Genomic DNA, 5829 nt, shown 5'->3' with positions numbered 1-5829 from the left:
GTGTTTAAATGTTCAGCCAGCAGACGCCGAGCATACTCACTGACCCTCCGGTGGCCAGGCAGGAGCAGCAGATCGGGACGCCTCGCCAAAACATCCTCGATCTGCTGGCAGAGGACTCGTTTTGCCCCATAGGTGGAGGACCACCGGAGGATCATCAACGATCCAGCAATTTGAGGGCTAGTTACCTCATCCTCCCACGGTGGCAGAGACGGGACCGGTTCCTCACAGGCAGGTGAGGTTAAACCGGTCATGTGGGGTTGAGGTGGTGGCGAAAAAAAATCATCATTATTTATTTTCAAAAAATCATTCTTCAAAGAAGAAGCGACCTTATTGGAGGACCTATCCAACACCGGATCGAGATAACAGTTGAAGTCGCCTCCTATAATCATGTCCCTATTATTAAATTGTGCAATAATGTCAAATATCTTGCAGAAAAAGTCGGGACAATCACAATTTGGGGCATAAATGTTCAAAAGGGCAACAGGGACGGAATTAATTTCGCCAGTGACAAGTACATATCTTCCCCCCGGATCTGCAGACATGGAGCTAAAAATAAATGGAATTGACTTGCGGATAAGGATTGCAACCCCTCTAGCTTTGGAAGTAAAATTAGCCTGGTAAACCTGAGAAACCCATGAAGTTCTCAACCGTCTCTGCTCAGTTGGGTGAATATGAGTCTCCTGCAGAAAGACAATATCAGATGAAAGTGATTTTAAATGTGAAAACACCTTTGCTCTTTTAAGTGCCTTACCAAGGCCTCTACAGTTCCAGGAAACAAAAKTAATAGGACTCATGTCCGACTTAAAAGTACTTTTATCCTGCATTTATCACCACGTAAAAAAAGCAGCTGACAGGATAAACAAAACAAAACACAGGAAATTTAACAGCAACAAAGCAGAAACAGAAACCCATAAACTCACCCTTGCCGCAACATGAACTAAGCGGCATATCCCACAATCTTGAGTGGAGGCTGCCGGGTAACAGAGCAAAAAAAGAAAGAAAAAAGAAACCCCAAGAAGGTAATCTAAACCCAACAGGCCGTGTTTACCTCCAGAAACTGTATAAATGTAAATGTGCACCAAAGCTTAATCGAACTTGCAGACTAGCTTTAGCATAGAATGATTAACAAAGTCACTTAATATGAGTCAATGAATTGGCAAACCGCTCTGCATCAGTTGGTGAAGTGAAGGTTTTCACAGTGTCATTTAAAGACACTTGCAGCTTGGCAGGAAAGCGCAGGGAACACTTCGCTCCAGCCTCCATCAGCCTCTTCTTCACGGTGTTGAAAGCCTGGCGCTGCGCTGAGACCTCCGCTGTGTAGTCTGGAAATATGAAAACTTTCTGGCCTTGGTACATCAGCGGGGCTTGCTGCCGACTCAACCGCAGAATATTCATCACATCGCGGTCATTGTGGAGCCTGGCGATGATAATCCGTGGACGTTCATTGGGAAGTGGCTTTGGTCTCAGGGCACGGTGCGCCCTATCAATTTTTACGGGCTTGGGAAAGTTGTCCTGACCCAGCAGCTCAGAGATAAATTCTGAGACAAATCCTGCAGGGCGAACACCCTCTACACCTTCCTTGACGCCAATAATCCGAATGTTTTGTCTGCGCGAGCGCCCCTCCAAGTCGTCCACTCTTTTTTTAAGAAGGCCGTTAGCCGCCGCTAGCTCGCTGCACGATGACTCCAGGGCCAAAACACGGGCATCCGTAGAGGTTAGAGCCATGTCCATGTCATCCAAACGGTGCCGGACCTCACTGTGCTCTGTCTGCAGGGTTGTTAAACGAGCTTCAATGGAGTCCAGACGTCCTTCCAGTGATTTCTTGAGAGTATCCACGAGTGTGTAGACTTTAGAAAGATCATCTTTGTGGCTATTGACGGCGGCTAAGATAGCCTCGTTGCTAACAGCGGAGCCCGCGTGAGCTGTCGACTTCTGGGCTTCTTCTTTCCTAGGCATAATGTGAGATGCCAAAACTGAAGTAAACTGAAGAGACGGATGCCAGTTACTCCCTCGGTGATAAAATTAATATCTTTGGTGTAATAAATAAATGTTGAATGAAGGTAGTGACACGGAGCTCTGTAAAACACGTCTACTCCATTACTGCACACTAGCGCCCCCCGTTTGTATGTATTTTTAATGATTATTTTTAATCATGTCTTGGTGTAAATTTCTTTAGTGATTAATTGTTACTTTCTATTTATTTTGTCCTCAGTGAGAAGCAGCTGATGGATCACCACATGGAGTCTGGTTTAAGCGAGGAGGCGAGGCAAAGAGTAAAAGAAACACATCCAAAACTCAAAGTTCTGGCCAGAATTTGTAAAAAGTTTGTGAACAGTGTTAATAAAATCATCTTAAACTTACATTATTTGTGTGGGGAACATTTTTACATGCTGACAATTAAACGGAATATAGAGCAGAAAGGATTGAAACAATCATAACAAAATGTTCATAAATCACAATAAGTTAGTTCCAGTGTGACAGGGCCTGTAGCAAGCAGGATTGAACTTATAAAATGATTTTCTAGTCTTTTCATTCACTCAAAGGGATTTTATACTACAAGTCAACATTAACCCTCTAACACACATAATACATTTGTGCCAAGCACTAACATGCACGGTGCCAACCAGCTCACCAGGGAGACGTCAGCCCATTCACACTCTGATGCACAACATCAGGGGTAACTAAGGGCTCAGTCCCTTGCCCAAGACCACCAGCCATGTGGACAGGAGGAGAGGGGCCAGGAATTGATCCACCCTGCCTCCTGAGTCACAGCTGCCCATCTGTAAGTTTACGTCCATTCTAAAGGAAGTACAAATCAAAAACAACAGTCGTGAAATACTTTTGACAAGAAAACATTACAGTGTGTGTGAGTCCCTTATGGACCTTGTAATTTTGTAAAGTGCAACTCACTGGAAACAATGGTAATTATTCCATAGGACATATTTGAATATTTTTTGATTTACAGGTCTTTAGTTTTCGTTTAAGAGTTTTAATGAAGTACTCATGCGTTGTTATACATTTCTTAACTCTTGAAGGGATTGATTAAGGTTATTTCATGATTCATACATGATTCTGTTTTCTGTTATCTGAAATAGAAACTGTCCTTTTCAGTTACACCCTCAGTTARATATCTTGGCATGAAGCAGCTATCTATTTTTTTATTATTATGAATCTGAAACTACAGATAATTTATTCTTCAATTGTTCAGGTGAAGCTCTCTGGCAGGATGTCCATGAATGGCTTTCTTAAAATGGGTCATACAAGTCAAATTTTTGAACATTTTTATTGAATTTTCCTCCTTGTTAAGACTTTCAAATGTAGAAAAAAGAATTATTTAAATTGTAATAGAATAATATGAGCTAAAATCCACAGCCCCGTCAACAGCAAAACGTTGTGTTTTTGTTATTTCTTTACTTGTATTTGTTAGGCACCCGTTCCAAATTATCAGCTACCTTTGCTTATTAGGGCCACACAACAAGATTTTTAAATTATTATTACAAGATTAAAGTCTAATATTACGAGATTACAGTCATAATATTACAACAATAAAGTCATAATTTTACCAGAATAAAGTCATACTATTTAGAGATTGAAGTCATAACAACTTGGAGAGGTGGGGCAAGATGGCGGAGGAGTGAGATGTGTGTCGCGTGGGCTCCCGCTCCGACTGTTCTGTTTGTGATTCTCTACCGAATGTCCTTGCTGTTTTGAGCATTTGGTCTGTCCAGACTCGACCCCTGAGTGATTCTTGCCTGGAAGAGTAGAAGAATGGCGACAAACTTGAGGAAAGGCAAACATTCAAGCTCTGCGGCTGTTAGGCCCGACGCCGCCTCGGAGCAGGCTGCAGCTAAAGCCGGAGTTTTGGCGCCCTCCTCTCCCTCCCGCAGCGAGGTGGACGCACTCTCCTTGAAGTCTGACATTCTTGCCGCTATAAAAACCGATCTCTCAGCTGTGATCAAATCCGAAATAAAAGCGGCTTTGGCTGAAGAGTTTACTGTTATTAAAGGGGAGCTACAAGTGGTGAGAGCTGAAGTGGCTAACGGCACGATGCTACTTCGTGCTGACTTAGACCACCTTAAACAGAGCGTTAAAGAGGTGGAGGACGCCTGTCAACCTGGTCCGATGAGGTGGTTGCTCTGCGCACCACCGTTTTGGAACTGAAAGAAGAAGTCGATGGGCTCAAAAAGAAATATGACGATATGGAAGGGCGCATGAGAAGGTGCAATATGCGGATTATTGGAGTTCCTGAGACACCAGAATCCAGCTCCACTACAGCAGTCGCTAAACTGCTAGCAGAGGTTCTACAGATGGATAAAGAGCCATTGGTGGACCGAGCCCATCGCTCTCCAGGTGGAAACAGGTCAGGCGATAAGCCGCAGGTCATTGTTGCTAAGCTGCACTATTATCAAGAATGTGTGGAAATATTACGTCGAGCATGGACCCGCGGCCATCTTTGTTTTAAGGAAGCACCGATTAACATCACATCTGACTACACGGCAGCTGTGGCCAGAGCTCGAGCGGCGTTTACAGAGGTGAGGAGGCTCCTTCGCAACCAACGAGATGTTCGCTATGGCTTGATTTTTCCTGCACGGCTCCTCATGGGGAGGAAAACAAGGAGTTCTTGGATGCCAATAAAGCAATGGACTACGTTAAAAAGAGGATCATCTCAGCGACGGACAACGAGGACCAGCGTTGACCGCAGGTCCAACTCTCATCGAACCATTATGACTGTCAGGTTGTAATGAACCTTCTAACTTTATGTCCCGCGCTATATCTTGATTTAATTTTAGACATTACTCTCAGGGACAACATTCCTCTTTTTGTTCTATGTACGAGAGTTTCACAGAGGGTCTGTCCAGATCTTGGTAAGTGATTTATTTAACAGTGCAGCAAGGAGCATAAACAGTAATGACACTTTAAAGTGAGGGAACCCCTTTTTTATTTTTTTGTTATTGTTATTTAGATGTGGCGGGAGTCCAGGCAGGGAGTTAAGCCCCCCAGTATAAGCACAAATGTGTGGATTTTTTGTTTGTTGGGTTCTCCATGTTTTTTTTAGGAGAAAGGGTTGGGACTATACCGGATCTATTTGTTTTGAGAATGTYTTTTTCAGGTTATTTTTTATGATGGTTTGTGGATATTGTACTACAGTCCGATTGACCATACATGAACAGTTCTAATATTACCAGGTTCATCAACAGTCACCCTGTTAACTGTGTGAGTTGGAATGTGAAATCCCTCAATGGTCCAGTGAAATTTAGGAAAGTTATGACACATTTAAGACAACTTAATGCTAATATTACTTTTTTGCAGGAGACCCATTTGCATAAGGCAGACAGTGCAAATCTAAGCAGGTGCTGGTCTGGTCAGGTGTTTCAGTCTAATTTCCAATCTAAATCGAGAGGGGTGGCCATCTTAGTTAGTAAACAGGTGCAATTTATGTCATCCAGTGTTGAAATGGACGCTGCTGGATGTTATGTTATTGTGGTGGGAAAACTATATGCACTTCCTGTCATTTTAGTCTCGGTATATGCTCCAAATTGGGATGATCAAACATTTTTTAATAAGCTTTTTTCAAATTTACCTAATATTTCAACACATAATCTCATAACTGGGGGAGATGTGAACTGTGTGCTATCATCCTTCGATCATAGTACAGTGGGGAGGATCTCTCTTTCTAAATCGGCCCAGTCAATTAATTCATTTCTTAATACTTATGGAGTGGCTGACGTGTGGCGTTTTCGTAATCCGACCCTGAGACGGTATTCATTCTTTTCCCCTGTTCATGAGTTATTCACGGATTGACTACTTTCTCCTTGATAAATGGATTTT

General features: G+C 42.9%; 1 long non-coding RNA gene across 1 annotated transcript in view; it reads left to right on the top strand.

Moving 5' to 3' along the window:
* LOC106534032 (uncharacterized) overlaps window positions 1-2360 on the top strand; it is a 9571-nt gene extending 7211 nt beyond the window's left edge. Inside the window, exon 3 of the long non-coding RNA XR_001312310.1 lies at window positions 2213-2360. This is a non-coding gene — a long non-coding RNA (uncharacterized LOC106534032). The remainder of the gene's footprint in view (window positions 1-2212) is intronic.
* The last annotated feature ends 3469 nt before the right edge of the window (window positions 2361-5829 follow it).

This window comes from Austrofundulus limnaeus, unplaced genomic scaffold, assembly GCF_001266775.1.
Source record: "Austrofundulus limnaeus strain Quisiro unplaced genomic scaffold, Austrofundulus_limnaeus-1.0 Scaffold1077, whole genome shotgun sequence".
NCBI lineage: Eukaryota > Metazoa > Chordata > Actinopteri > Cyprinodontiformes > Rivulidae > Austrofundulus > Austrofundulus limnaeus.
The sequence above is the reverse complement of the archived record's forward strand: the minus strand, read 5'-3'. Positions and strand labels throughout refer to the sequence as shown.